The sequence below is a fragment of the Biomphalaria glabrata genome, chromosome 13, assembly GCF_947242115.1.
Source record: "Biomphalaria glabrata chromosome 13, xgBioGlab47.1, whole genome shotgun sequence".
Taxonomy (NCBI): Eukaryota; Metazoa; Mollusca; class Gastropoda; family Planorbidae; genus Biomphalaria; species Biomphalaria glabrata.
Genome location: NC_074723.1, coordinates 38,677,905 through 38,694,337, shown reverse-complemented (window position 1 = coordinate 38,694,337; position 16,433 = coordinate 38,677,905). Strand labels below are relative to the sequence as shown.

At 34.6% G+C, this 16,433-nt stretch overlaps 2 long non-coding RNA genes and 1 pseudogene across 3 annotated transcripts in view; all 3 read right to left on the bottom strand.

The window, feature by feature from the left end:
* The window catches only part of LOC129922308 (uncharacterized), a 33,572-nt gene extending 29,023 nt beyond the window's left edge, over positions 1-4,549 (bottom strand). For both annotated transcript variants that reach the window (XR_008774279.1, XR_008774280.1), the window contains exon 1: positions 4,078-4,549. This is a non-coding gene — a long non-coding RNA (uncharacterized LOC129922308). The remainder of the gene's footprint in view (positions 1-4,077) is intronic.
* On the bottom strand, positions 1,095-4,064 carry LOC129922317 (uncharacterized). The gene is made up of 2 exons (XR_008774291.1): positions 3,863-4,064; positions 1,095-3,052 (listed from the first exon to the last, which is right to left on the bottom strand). It is a non-coding gene; the product is annotated as an uncharacterized LOC129922317 (long non-coding RNA).
* A 4,455-nt stretch (positions 4,550-9,004) lies between the features above and the next one.
* Positions 9,005-16,433, bottom strand: part of LOC129922578 (THO complex subunit 2-like) — a 33,107-nt pseudogene continuing 25,678 nt past the window's right edge.

The window sequence follows — 16,433 nt, the reverse complement described above, 5'->3', positions numbered from 1 at the left end:
CATTGACACTAACACATTTCCATTTTCAATGTTATCATTGACACTAAGTCATTACCATTCTTAATCTAATCATTGACACTAAGTCATTACCATTCTTAATCTAATCATTGACATAACATTCTCAATGTAATCATTGACACTTAGACATTACCATTTTCAATGTAATCATTGACACTAAAGCATTACCATTCTCAATGTAATCATTGTCACTAAAACATTACCATTCTTAATCTAATCATTGACACTAAGACATTACCATTCTCAATGTAATCACTGACAAAATGACATTACCATTCTCAATGTAATCATTGACACTAAGTCATTACCATTCTTAATCTAATCATTGACATAACATTTTTAATGTAATCATTGTCACTTAGACATTACCATTGTCAATGTAATCATTGACACTAAGTCATTACCATTCTCAATCTAATTATTGACACTAAAACATTACCATTCTTAATGTAATCATTGACACTAAGTCAATACCATTCTTAATCTAATCATTGACTTAACATTTTTAATGTAATCATTGACACTAAGTCATTACCATTCTCAATGTAATCATTGACACTAGGTCATTACCATTCTTAATCTAATCATTGACACTAAGACATTACCATTCTCAATCTAATCATTGACACTAAGACATTACCATTCTCAAATTAATCATTGACATAGCATTCTCAATGTAATCATTGACACTAACACATTACTACTCTCAAAGTCATCATTGACACTAAGACAGTACCATTCTCAATCTAATCATTGACACTAAGACATTACCATTCTCAATCTAATCATTGACACTAAGACATTACCATTCTCACTGTCATCATTGGCACTAAGACATTACTATTTTCAATGTAATCATTGACACTAAGACATTACCATTCTAATCTAATCATTGACACTAAGACATTACCATTCTCAATCTAATCATTGACACTAAGACAATACCATTCTCAAAGTAATCATTGACATAGCATTCTCAATGTAATCATTAACACTAACACATTACTATTCTCAAAGTCATCATTGACACTAAGACATTACCATTCTCAATCTAATCATTGACACTAACACATTACCATTTTTGTTGTTTTTATTGAAATTAAGTCATTACCATTCTCAATCCAATCAATAACACTAAGTCATTACCATTCTCAATGTAATCATTGACACTAACTCATTACCTTTTTCAATGTTTTCATTGACATAAGTCATTACCATGGTCAATCTAATCATTGACACTAAGACATTACAGAAAGTAAAAATCCCAGTCTTCACCAGAATTCAAACCTGAAACCCCTGGTTCAGAAGCTAACAACTTTACCACTCGGCCACCACACCTCCTACCTAATTTGACATTCTTTCTGATAATTAAGTATTAAAATGTATTCTTTGTCACAATTGGTCATAGCTAGAAGTTAGGCCTTTCTTAAAATTAGACAGTTTTTGTCTGACATGGTAGTTATCTTCTAATTCTTTTTTTTTTTTGGTTTCATTAATGTACTTAGTTTGTAGCTCCTTTTCCATATTTCATTGACCTCAGTTGATATCATGCAGAATGTCAAACTTTTTTTAGGTGGCATGCAATACAATAAAAAGCTGTAGTATAATGATCTTGGCACAAAATTTTTTTTTTGTTTTAATTTTCGAAAAGGTCAATAGCAAATATTCTTTTTTTTTATGCTTTGCTAAGCCTACTTAGCATACTTTATAAAAGTGCATAATTTGACTATGGTGAGTAATGCTTATAATATTAGCTTTTTCTTGCATCAAAGTAAATCAGAAATTATTTTTTAAAAATCAAATGTTGATTTAACATGATCATCAATTTAGTTGCTCAGAAAAGAAAAAATGTCTTTGAATGAAAAAATGGTTAGAATTTTTAGAATAGTTAGGGATTAAAATGTAAAAAGAATGCCTTTTAGAATTTGCAATCTATATGGCAGATGATGTAAATGTCATCTGTTTCTGTGGCCTACTGTTATAAAGGTATCATATGGCCAGCACAACGACCAACCTTCTTTACTTTCCCCAACTAATGTCAGATACCCATTAGAATTGCACTGACCCAAGGCACTCTAAAATCCTGAAATTCAAAAACAATCTTCAACAAGATTTGAACCTGAAAACCCTTAGCTCTAAAGCAACCGCACTAAACCACTTAGCACCCCCCCCCCTCAACCACCACAGAGCTATTGGGTGTTTGAGGTGTCCCTATCTCTACACAAAAAAATGCAATTAATTCTCAGAAAAAAGGACTATTTGCTTATAAATCAAATATTTATCTGATGATCAAAGAAAAACTCAAATCCCTTTAAAAAGTTTGTACAAATGCACATCTCCCAGTATATCAGAAAAACTGTGTTGCCACTCTTTAATGGTGCTTCACACATTGAGCATGTTTGTATTTTATACACCACATTAGATTACTATTGCTTTATGCCTGTGAAATATGGAAAGTATATCACCTGAAATACATCATGAATTAACTACATTTGCTGGGTATTTTAGTGAAGAAATTGTGGTTCAGAGAAACGCACTGCATGTGTCTAATGTCATTGCTGCCCAAGGCTGTCCTACTGATGGCTAGTATTCTTTTTCTGTAACTGTCCCTAACGATAGCGTTGTTGCTAAATTTAAATTTACCTTATTTGTGTTAGACACAATCAACTGAAAAATAAGAATCCATTGGAGATTTAAGTCTCAACTTTGAGATCTTTGACTGTTTGGCGGATCTTAAAATAATGACTGTAAATAAAACCAAACAAACTGCACATGTGTAGTAAATGCCTCTCCTCTTGTTTCTGATTTGTCTTTTCATTGTTGTTAATTAGTCATCTGTTCTTGAACCAGTTTCCACTGTGTAGTAGTCTTTTCGCTCAACAGCACATCCTTAATGACATAATCAAAAACCAACATGACCATCCTAAGGAACACGTCAGAAATGTCATCTTGAGGAAGAAGAGACTGCTGGCAGAAAAGCCTGATACCAAATATTGAGTTGCTGCTGCTGAGAATTTCGCAGTCGACAGACACACTGAGAAAAAAAAAACATGTTTGGATTTTGGGAGTTATTAGAGAACATGGCTTTACATTACATATCTTGATTCTTAACTTGCTTCATATGTCTCACTTTTCGAGCAATAATAATGGTCAGTTCAACTTGTTTTGTCTTCATCCTAAAAGCTGCAATATAAAGAAGAATATCAGAACTACTCGATAAGCGATCATCAGCAGCTTGTCCATCGCAACGAAAATCAATGCATTAGTATATTTAGTAAAGTTATTGACAGTTTCAGCAGCCAAACATTTGCAGTTTTCGTTTGATCGAATGTAGGGAAGCACGGTCCTCACTGATAAAGTTAACAATGAATGTGTACATTGAAGATTTTGTTCACGTTTTTAGTTTGTTTTTTTTATTTCATGAATAAATAGAGTATTTAATGTTTACTGTTGAGGCTAAGACTTTGAGCCATGGTTAGCAGCTTGCACTCTGTGAAAAATCCTGAGGGCGCCCATGCCCATGGCTAGATCATCCAGATGATAGATTTAGATATAATAATAGTAATACAGATACTGTGAGATAGAATATATTCTAGATCTAAATCTACATTAGATAAGATAATAAAATCTAATCTAAACTTGTCCTCTAGTCTACTAGTGCCTCAAGGTCAATATTCTAGACCTAGATCTCTCTATATATAATAATAATTTAACTTATGAGTAATAGAGTCTAGAGATCCATATAGACATAGACTATCTACTAGATCTAGATTAACTAGATCTAGATATGATATTGATAATCTATCTAGACGTCTAGAGTCTAGATCTACTAAAATCTACTTACGGTAAAATCATCGTTAACTAGAATAGAAACAATAGTTACTAGATTTACTAGAGTAGATTTTACTACTACTACTACTACCTACTACTAGTACTTAGTAGTACTACTACTAACTACTAGTACTACTGTACTACTATACTCTTTGACTTAGACAAAATACTAATTATGGTACTAGATTTTACTAGATCTAGAACAGTTTAGACTATTAAGACATTTACCCGTGTTGCTTCATCCGATAAAGATAAATGTTCGCGAACAGACAAAAGAATTTTTAGTTTATTTATTTTTTTAGAATTTTATTTTGTTTCTTACGCCTCTTTAAAGTTTCAACCTGCGAATGCTGTGAGTGTGAAAGCAAAACACTCGCCATTTTGTTATTTATATACAAAACTATAGATACGAATTTCGGCTAAGTGATAAAGAATTTAGTAAATATACGATTGCTTTCAACTATTACCCAGTAGATCTAGATCTAGATCAGTGCTTTTCAAACCTTTTTCAACAGGTACCGCTCGTCGATATCCAGTAAACTGAAGTAGATATACTTTACTGTCAAAGAATCGAGTTTTTAAAATAAAAACATCACTATAATGAAGATGTTAAAGCCAGACTCTATCCTGACTAGATATCTTGAAGTAACTGTTTAAAAACGGGCAGTGTATCTGTAACACGCCATTTTTTGGCGCCCCCTCCCCCTTTTTTATTCTAGGAACAAAAATTGTAATATCATAAATACATTGCGCTCAAATAATAAGAATAACTATAGAGTGTATTACCTAGCTCAAAATATCTACAATATATAGGCCTATTATATAGTCACAATCTAAAACTTCGCTTCTACAAAATGCTAAAGTTTCTCGTGATAAAAAAAGGACTTGCTGTAGCCTATAAGGCTATAACAGTCATTTTTTTAAAGCCGTTTGTGTTCTGACATCTATTGTGTTTCAGATTCACTTATAACAGTTTTGTTTGGCGAAAAATTGATTAGCTATGACTTCTGTTTTAACTAAGAGAACAAAATATCGCATGTCTTTAGGTAAGGTAGGCTATATATAGATAATGTTTTTGCCAAGAGAATCACTTTTGAGATTTATTGAAATACATCATTTAGCCTACATGCTAAAATGCGTACTCAATTATACAAACTATAATGTACCTTAATATTCCATAATAAACTGTAGATTCGTGTTTCTCAAACGTTTACTAGTTGTGAAAACAATTTCATTTGCGCCCCCTTCCCTTTTTTAGCAAGATTTGGTCTAGGAAAGCGCTGAAAGCATCCCAATTGGGATCCGGAACGGTTTAACTCGGTTATAAGGACAAAGAAAAGTAACATACAGACATAATTTTCGCGTTTTTCTTTTAGAAGTAGGCCTAAATGTACAATATATTTTGGAATCCTAATGTACGTAGTAGATGTTCGTTAAAGCTGCTCCGTTTAGACTTTTTTTAAATTTTAATATTGAAACATTCGCTTGTCCAATGTGTAAATTTTTTTTTTTAATGTTTTGAATATTTTTTTCATATTTCAAGTTTATTGCACCCTAACCCAAACTTCCTCCCAGGACAAGCGGGGATAGTGGAGGGTAGGGAGACCATCGATCATCTGTACTGGACGCATATACCACACAACAAGCCATATCCGTATCCCCTTATTAAACCGACTAAAACCGATAGCAGACAACATCATATCAGAAGAACAAGCAGGTTTTAGACAAGGTCGCAGCACAACAGAGCAAATCCTAAACCTCAGAATACTCTGTGAGAAATATCTCCAACACCAAGAGAATCTTTTCCATGTCTTTATTGATTTCAAGAAAGCTTCCGATTGAGTAGGCCTATAGCACGGAGCACTCTGGGCGACAATGGAAAAGTACAACATTAATAAAAACATAATCAAAGTTATCCAGAACCTCAACAAGGATGCCACCAGTGCCGTGTACTTCAACAATAATATTGGGGACTGGTTCAAAACCACAGTTGGAGTAAGACAAGGCTGCCTACTGTCACCAACACTCTTCAATATCTTCCTTGAAAGGATAATGGAAGATGCCCTCGAGGGCTATGAAGGTACTGTTAGCATTGGAGGAAGAAGAATTACTAACTTGCGCTTCGCAGATGACATTGACGGCCTAGCAGGGACAGAAGAAGAACTAGCTGACCTGGTGATGCGCATTGACAAGACTGCCGCAGCATATGGCATGCAAATAAATGCCAAAAAAACTCAAATTATGACCAATAGCCATCAGGGCTTTAAAAGAGACATCAGTATTGGAGGTGAAAAGCTAACTAGTGTTAACAGCTTCAAATACCTTGGAGCTATTGTCTCAGATGAGGGAACAAAACCCGAATTATTGGCCCGAATAGCACAGTCCATAGCAGCCCTTTCAAAACTTAAAATAATATGGAAAGATAAGGGCTTAGCCCTCGGCACCAAAATCAGACTGATGCGCTCTCTGGTCATGGCCACATTTTTATATGCTTGCAAGTCGTGGACGTTGAATGCAGAGCTTGAGAGGAGGATCCAAGCAATGGAATTGAGATGCTACAGAAGGATCCTAGGCATCACATTCAAAGACCGCATCACAAACCAAGAAATCAGAGACAGGGTTACTGTAGCGATCGGAGCCCATGATGACCTGCTAACTATTGTGAAAAGACGAAAGCTTAAAACCTTTGGCCACATTAAAAGATCTACGGGGCTCGCAAAGACCTTCCTTCAGGGAACAGTGCCAGGGAAAAGAAGAAGAGGCAGACAGAAAAAGCGATGGGAGGACAACATTAAAGAATGGACAGGCCTGCCATTGAGAGAGGTTCTAAACAAGGGGAAAAAAAGAGAGGAATGGAGAAAGACGGTCGACAAATCTTGCCTGGTGCCCCAACGGTCCAACAGACTAAGGGATAGGTAAAGGTAAATCTTCAAACTTCACTTCAAAACCAATGTTGTGAACACATTCTCACGACGCTATACAAACATAAACAAGTATCAACTATTTCACCACACTCTGCAACGAATCTTTCAAGAAGAGCTCATAAAGCCTAAACAGAACTAGTTCTTTTCAAAGCCATCAAACTTTATGGAAACCCAACGTCGTATGTTTAAAATTTGGCACAAGTGACCAAAACAAAAAGTCCAATTTCTACATTTAATGTTGAATGCAAAATCTCATTCATTCTCTTCTATGTTAATGCTTACTTAGGATGCAATGACACACACACACACACACACACACAAAGGTTGAATTGTACTTTCGATTGTAGAGTGCTCAGATAGATGAAAAAATTGAGACATCGATTCTTGGGTATAGAAGATCGTACGACTACAACTTGTCTTTGCTTGAGGCAGATAATTACCACCAAATAGTACGCGTACCCTAGTGCTATTAGAGCATGGAATGGGTTGCCTGAGCTATCCAGGAAAACCAGTGACTTGGCAGAATTTAGGTCATTGACTACATGCATGACGCGTAGGACGTAATCATCTTGTTTTTTGAAGTAACGTCTGTATTATATAAGATAAGGCACGATACCATGTGCATGATTTGATTATAGACCTAGGTTTAGATCCTTTGTATCTAGGAGAGTGGTAGCCATACTCGACTTCAAACATGACTTCATTGGCCTAGGGACACGCGTAGGGCGTAATCATCTATTTGAAGTAGAGTCTGTATTTTATAAGATAAAATACACCCCTCCCCCGGGTTGGCTTGCGGTAAATAAGGCTTCAGGAAGCAACGTCGAGGAAAAATCAGGAGTGAAGCCCCATAAGTTGGGAGTGTCAACTATAACAACTGAGTTGGTGCCAAATGTAACACGAAGCGTTCCATTGAATTTCACCAGCAAGGTCGAGAGAGGGATTGTGACGCATGGGTCACCCAAAGGCTGGTAATTGGCTGGTAGACCAGAGAATCTCAATGTAGACCTATAGTCTACAAGTGCAACCTTATTTTGAATTGCTGTTCTTTCTACAGCGAATCCTCTACGAAATATAGTAGTTATGTTGTTAGTTCATCACTTAGAATGGGAGAGGCTTGCAATATGGACCAGGATCAAACGTGGACCACCTCGATATTATGGAATGTACAGTATTGCCGTAAACCAAATATTTAGTACGCAGTAGTGACTGCCCTTACTTAGTTTCATATCTATGTTCATACATCAATGTACAGAAAACGAGCATTTCCCAAGTTAAAGTAATTTTGCGTTTTCGCATATTTTCTTCTAAACTTTGTTCGTTATTCATTTCTGTATGAAATATGGATCGTTTGTGTATTCTAATATAGGCCAGTGGTCTCCATTAGATTCGTGACCATATCGCTAGTGAATTATATCAGATCCCATATGTATTATAGGCTAAGTTTCTGTATTTTTCATTTTCTGTATTGCCAGTAGTTGCTAACAGTGGTTTAGACAAGAACCTGTTTGATGTCTGTTGAAAACAGAGATGTGGGGCTGAATCAAAAGGCAAATACTTCTAAAAAAAAAAAAACATGGAATGCAGCAGTAAATAGGATAATATTAAAGGGAAGCAACTTGGCAGAGTACAAGTATTATCAGATGTCCGATGAAGCTGAAATAGTAATAAAAAACATTTCTAGGAGACTAGATGCTCTTTGGTGGTACAAAAAAAAAGGGGGCTAATGAAACTTGTAGATGATGTAGCTAAAAAGAACAGCCTCTATCATGCCTTGTTTGAGCAGTGAGATTGCAGCTATATAGTCTTTTATATTAAGTTGCCTGTAGTTCTGCTAATGCGCCCTTTTGGTGCCAGTTACTTATATTAGTGAGTTAATAAGGCTTTTTGAGTATGAAGTTTCAGTATTTCACATAACAGCTACACTTTCCCAGCTGTGACCTACATATAATGTTACATTCAGCAGACATAACAATGGTTCAGCTGTTATCACTTTAGGTTCTTATTCGCCCGCTACGACTTGTCTTAAATTTTCTTTTGGTTTCAAATGTGTAACTTCAGTACTAGTTTATAATTATTGATTTTCATTCAAACTGAGATGTAGTTATAAAGTATTTAGATCAGTGCAGTACATTGTAATGTGCTGGCTGAGAAGTTATGGAACAATGTCAGTATTTCTTAACTTAAAACTTAATCTATTCAACACAAGAAAATATATTAACAAGCAAAACTATAATCTGCGGACATGTCAGTCCATTTATTCAATGATCAACATAGTCAACCAAGGTCACTTAGACCCTTAATTTGAAGCAAACATAAATACATGAAATCTGTGTGTACAGCAACAATGGTCTTATTTTAGAGTTCACTTCCAGTAGATCCCACAGGACTGGAAGCAATGCTTGCCACTAACACTAAGACTTTGAACTAGGACTGGATAGGATTTCAATTGAACAAGTGAAACGATCAACTCAACACCTTGGTCCATAAGTTGAACTGTTTTGAACCTGGAGAAATGACTCAATATAATTTGACCAGAAGGCAGATCTGTTTCAACAAAAGCCTGAGTGTCACTTTGTAATTTTACAGAACCAACTGAATGGCCAGAGTCTAATGTACATGATATCACACATTCACCCACACTAGATCTACAGATCAACATATGTTACTATCTAAAAATGTTTGAGAAATATATAAATCAATGTTTCAAAAGGGAAAACAAAAGGTTTAAAAAGCTGCACATTGCCATCCAACTAACAATAGTCAACAAGAGACTGCAGTCTGGAAACATCCAGATCAAACTGGTTTTATTTTTTCTGTTTTTTGGAACATGTGAGAAGAAGTTAAGGAAATTATACACTTTCAATCAGATTACTAACTTAAGTACTAAGAGGCAACATTATCTATTTCTAGGCTCTAATTAGTAATATGATCACTAATATACCAAGACCCCCCTCCATAATGACGGAAATAAAAAGGAACAGATTACGCTGGGCAGGTCGCCTTGAAAGAATGTCAGAGAACAGAGGAGCAGCAAAGATTGTTCACAAAACAAACAAAAAGCAGGCACCTCAAAGGTAGGCCACAGTACAGTGGCTTGACGATGTAGAGGCAGATCTAGAACAGCAGGATAGATCAGAATGAAAAGATGTGCTATAGTAGGTCAGGGCCCTCCAAGGGCTGTAGTCCCACCGGGATGGATGAACATAATGACTATTTTAAAGTTAAACTGCCATTATTACAAACTATTGAATTCAAACATGAGAAGGACCAACTGATTTTTATGTTTTTTTTTAAAGTGACTGGATTTTTTTTCTACCTTTCCCAATTGAAATGTTTAATTCCCAATTGAAATGTTAAATATACACACCTCACTCATGTATCTAGCAATGGAAAGATGACTAGAAACTTTAAGACCTGAAAGTATTTACCATAAAGACTAAATAATTAAGCCCCAGCTGACTACATAATCAAGTCTCAGTCCCTAGATCAAGGATATGATTTGTCTCTCTTTTCTTTCATCTTCAGTTTTGGAGATCCATCTGTTTCATTAAACTGTTCCTGGAGAAAAGGAAAAAATCAAACAAGTCAAAACTTAAGATATAGAGAGGTATAGAGAATTATTAAATAAATTCTCTAATTCAAAGCAAATGAAAAAAATAAAAAAATAATTAAAGAAATGTGCACCCATATAAAGCAATAGAACACTGCAAGTCAGACATGGTCATGCCTTATTACTGTTACACAAAAACTAACACCTGAATTGTATTACCAGCTTCAGATAAGAAAGATACTATACAACTATTGTAAATTAAAAACACATATGTTTAACATGGCTTTACAATAGATTGATGCTTACTTAATTTGAAGAAGAAAAAAAAAACTTTGTTTTTCTATTACTTGATTTCTAAATCAAAAGTGTATGTTATTAGTGGACTGTAAGTAATCTATGTACATTGTTGTGGTACTACTAATAGCATTGAATATACAATTAATTTAGTTACATTTTAGTATTTAAAAAATAGTTTAGATGTATGTGTATAAAATAATTTGAAAACAAAAGCTTTTAGACCATGCTTATTTATGTCAATTATTTCACATGTGAAGAATGGTTCTTAGTGAATATAACAAAACCAAAAAATCAGTTTTCTGTCCATAAATGTTTACCTCTGTAAAATAACACAAATTAAACCTTTATGGCAATATCAAAAGGTCCTCAGTGCTTGCAAAACTCTCCTCCAGGGAACAGCACCAGGAAAAAAAAGGAGACAGAGGAAGCAATGGGAACACAACATTAAAGAATGGACAGGCCTGCCAATGAAAGAGATTCTATTAAGAGGAATGGAGAAAGATGGTTGACCTATATTGTGTGGTGCCCCAATAGTTCAACAGACTAAGGGACAGGTGAAGGTGAAAAGTTTACCTTGCTCTTAGAGGAGTGACTCTGTTGTTTAGATTTCTCTTTATAATCTCTCTCTGCATACATTTTGGAGGATCCATTGGCTTCCCCATTTTGTTTGCCTACATTTAGTGGAGAAAAAAAAGTTTGGAGCCTTGAGGCAGTGCCTTCATCTCAAAAATATTTGTACAGAAGTGTGTAAAACAAGGAGTTCTAGAATGATTCTATCAATACGTACGTGAAGCTAGATAATGATCCTCACTTTTTCTTCTTTTGGAAAGTTCTGGGTCATAGGTTTCAACAGTGTTCCTGAAGAGAATCACTGGAGTTGATATAATACATTTATAATCTCTCCTAAACTAATTTAATACCACTTAACAATTATCCCAATGTGTCCTAGTCTACATTTTTATAGCATTTAAGAATAATACAATTCATAATCTTTTCTTAAAATATACACCAAAATGTTTTTAATTGCTTAAAATTTAATTTTGAATAGTTCCCCTTGGAATACACAGATTTCTTATTTTCAATCGTGTTTTTCCCAAAAAAAGGATGTTTTTCAAGAGTGGGGGCTAAAAAAAAAGGATCTATATTTAATATTAATTTTTCATATGAAAATGACATGGGATAGTGAGCTCAAGACAATTAATTTATGTTTTATATACATTATATATTAAGTTATGTTAAAATATGAATAACTATCATTAAGAACAGTTTTAGTTCAGTTTGGATCATAAAATATGGTCTAGATCTTAATAGACTTGGTAAGTCAGTAAGTTTTTATTTTTACATTCCATTATCCAAAATAAAATATCGTTTAGGTTTTATAAATATTAGTATTTATCTAAAAAAGGCATACAGTCCCATTTAATTCTATACCAAACTTAACATTTTCCGAAAACAAACAAACAAGTTGTTGAAGTTTAATCATAACAGGATAGTGAAATACATATGAGCAAAATGGATAATTCAGTTGGAACATGGAAAATAATTATGGAGAGAAAGAGTTAAAAAAAGATTTACACTAGGACACAAAAAAAATAAAATAAACATACCCTCTTTTTATCTTTACGATCTTTTTCCATTTCAAAAGACTCATCAGCTTCTTGACTTGTGGGACTCTGTCAAATAATAAGTAAACTGGGAATTAGAGCTCTATATCTGTTGCTGTTACCAAACAGTGCTCTATCAAGTGGTATTTACTGTTAAAGTGTCCACTGATTGGTGTAAATACCACAATGAGCTTTAACATAAACATCTTTTACATTTCACAAATTAGTTGACCAAGTGCAGGCAATTTTCTTTTCTCATTTAAGGTATAAACAACAAGAGAATTTTTTTTAAAGAGTAAATCAATGAAACAAAAGCTGAGATTTTATCTAGGAATAAAATGTTTAAAGTTAACTGCAGACCATCAGAGATTGATGATCCCAAAATGACAGCTAAAGCAATTTAAATTAGTTTTATGTAATTTGATAGTCTAAGCCATTATGAAGTCACACTTTAAACAACGAATATCCAGGTATATATTGTATATCACATAAGCTAAGCCACCCCATCATTTTTAAAAATTATGTTTAGCTTGGACAGAAGATGCCATATCAAAAATACTTTTAGAAGGAAGCAGGCTAAAAGAGATGGGGCTGACTTAGTGTGTCTAGAGGTCACAAGGTCATTACCTTTCTGTGCTTGCTTTGTCCATCCACTGGTGACTCCTACAATCAAGAAGTAAGTTGCACAACATGTCAACATGACATGCAGTGGCTGTTGTGGTGGTAAAGAAGAAGATGATGTGGTGGCAAAGCATCTCATGTTTTGTTTTAGTGCCACAACCATGCCAGGCCAGTGTGCAATTCATCATGCCCTTATCTCCCCCCCCCCCAAAAAAAAAACCAATGAAAACATTGCTATATCAAAAAACATATGATCAGGGCATGATGAATTGAAGACAATTGAAACAGCTTTCATTGCAGCAAGAAAAATATTTTAAAACAATTAAACAAATGTTTCTGATAAAAGCAAGACACTAATTAGTGAAACTTTTATTTGACTTATGAGTTTAGCTTTTGCAGTTGTAAGACCTAAGTAGAAAATCTCTATAAGAAGTCTTGAGAATAAGATATGGTTTCAAAGAAAACCTATTACCCTATGTGATTCACCTTCAAGTTTGGGTTGAATGAAGGTGGACAGCACTATCTCTCATGATATTTAATATAGAAGTTTTATTTCTAGGTTATGTTGGTATCTTTTTTATGTTACTGAATGAATATTATTTCAAGATCTTTTTTTTTTAATTTGGATACATTCATTTCTTTCTGAACAATACATTTTACAAATAGGCCCACACATGTTTAGACTTGGGTCAGCTTTTACTTTCATATGGGTCTTGTTCTAATGGAAGTAAAACATTTTTGGTCAAAAAAAATGAAACAGGTTTACATCAATAAACAGAAAGAAAGTTTTGAAAAATACATTGGCATCCATCATTATCACTTAGATAATGGACATAAGTTACTTTTAGAACCAACATTCAAAGTGATGTGCAATAATGAAAAATAGAGACAGACAAAATCAATGTTGCATACAATCTACTGCTGGTTTGTTTATTCATGGACCAAAATGTACAGTACACTCACAAAACAAAGTGTACAGTAAACTCACAAAACAATGTGTACAGTACTCACAACTGTTTCTATCAAGTTTGTTCTCCCACCTTCCTGTTAACATTTCATTTGTATTCTTACTAGCCAAGAAATGTACTCAGTCCCTCTCTATGGTCAACACTTTCTGGTCTTAAAAAGTTTCTAGTCATCTTTCCATTGCTACTTCGCTGAGACCACTGTATTGCCACTGATCACGGCTCCATTCCACCACCCCCTTTTTTTTGGAACATGCTAACAGTGCAGCATAAAGACAAACATATTAATTACATTTCCTGTTATTTACATACTACAAAAGACAAGTATTGTTAACAGAAGTAAGACAAAGGAACAATCGCACTGGAGTGACAATAAGCAGCTACACGTCAAAACATCATCACAAAACAAGCTGACAGGTAAACAGGGGACCAAGAATGCAATGCAGACAGGTTGAGAGTCTAGTAGCCCTTTTATACTGGAAGCTTTAGTGATGTTATCTAATATATAGCATAGTGCAAAATTTACTCTCAACATGGGCAAATTGAGTTGATGTCTACAGAAAACAGGTTATAACTCAAACATCACAAAGAAGCTTGTTATAAACCTAATAACTATTTCCAATAGCATAAGTATCGGAATTTAAAAATGGATACCCATGGAGAATTCCAAACGGTCACTGCCTCAGAATACATGTCAAATCACAGCTTTCATCAATGTTAATATTTCTTATTGATATCTGCACTGAATTCTTGCCTTTTTAAATACTTTAAAACAAAATCCAGAAAGGGTTGGATGTTATAGGCCCTGCTAGTTGTTTTCATTTCAGTGGATAGAGGATGGAGAGTGATTCGTTTCTGTATGGCTCCTTCAGTATGACCTTGTTCTTAGGTTGTTTCAGACAGCTGCAGAGGATGGATTAACTCTTGTATCACAGCAGTACATCAACGTAGCTGGCAGTCACTCAACATGCTGAAGACACCAGCTTCACTTGAGACTTCTGACCAGGTGGGAAGACAGCACTGCTTCGTTCAGACAGCAGCATTTTATAACTTTGCTCAAATAATGACTTTCTTTTGATATCAGGACTCTGCTAGTCGAATGGTTTGCAGGTGGTATTAACAGCAGCAAGAAGAGATCATTTATTATCTTCCCTACTATCAACTTTCAAGGCGTCTATATTTCAGTCATCATATGTCAGTATCTTTCAATAAATGCTTCTTTGACTTTAACTGCACATATTGGTAAACCAAAGGCTGATGAGCAGCATGTTTCATAAGACCAATTTCCTCTCTTCACAGAAAGATTTTTGTTCACTACACCTCTATCTCCTCAAGAAAAGGATGCTTATCAAACAGATCAGGCTTTTGACACCTTGAAAGGTAAATTTCTTCCTCTGTTCCATTGGTTTCTTTGGCAACAATATTACATGACGCAATAGGCAGTCGTAGGCAGAGTGACGTTAGTTGGTTTCAAACCTGACCACTTGCAATATACATCAAAAAATAAGTTATCCATCCAAGATTTGTCTCTCTCTATGCAAGCTGCTTATCAATGTTTGAAGGAAGGGTTTCAAAGTGATCAAGCTCTTTGTTTTTAACATAGACATTTTCATTTCCCTTGTCACTGTGCTCTCTATGTCTGGGATTCACCTTTTTCTCAAGCCGCAATGTATCAGTATCATCCATTTTGTGCCTTCGTCTCTTGTCATCTGGCCCCAGCATTTTTGGATCTTACTGCCTCCATTTCTCTTGTTTATTCAAGCTCTCTTCTGTTAATTCTCTCCTTGTTTCACCTTCTACTTCCGTTTCCACATTGATTTCCTTATTGATTTGATCTCTGCTTTGAACACTTTCCATTTGATCTTGTTTTATTCACATTAGACTTTGGGTTATCTTTGACACTTTAACACTTGACGGAGAGGATACTCCTTAAACCATATTGTGGTTAGCTTGTCTGGGAGAACTTGTCTCAGGACAAAAACCTTCCACTACACTTGTATACTAACCTGAGATAACCCACTCATTTCCAGACGCCTTCGTTTAGGATCTGAAAAAAAATAATTAAGAAGTTTCCACTGAAACCAGATTTGGTCTTCAGAACAACTGTAATGGTATAGAACAAATGACAAATAAAGAATAATGCTTACAGTGATTGAGAAAAAGGATTGTCTGGCAAATGTGGACAAATGATCAGAGAATATTGGCATTGCATTTGTTGCTAACTGATTGAATCAATCAAAAATGTATTCCACACTTGTAAAAGAAGAGCACTGCTTCTATTAACTGGATATTTTATATCACTATTTATAAAGCCCCATAGAAAATAAATAATATGGAAAGAAATCATGTGACTTAAAAGAATATTTTTTCTCTCTTCAGTAGAACTAGTCTACACAAAACTGTACAACAGGAGGCAGAGTGGTAAAATGTCAAGCTTTGAAATAGACGTTTACAATTCCAGAGAAAAATGAAAGTTTAAATTCTGTATTTTAGGTCAGTCTATATTTAACTTAATTCTTAAAGGTACATTTAACTTAACTTTAACAGGTACATTTATTGGAAAACAGAAAAATTGTCACATTTTGCATAGATTAGAAACCAGCTATTTAGAAATACAGGT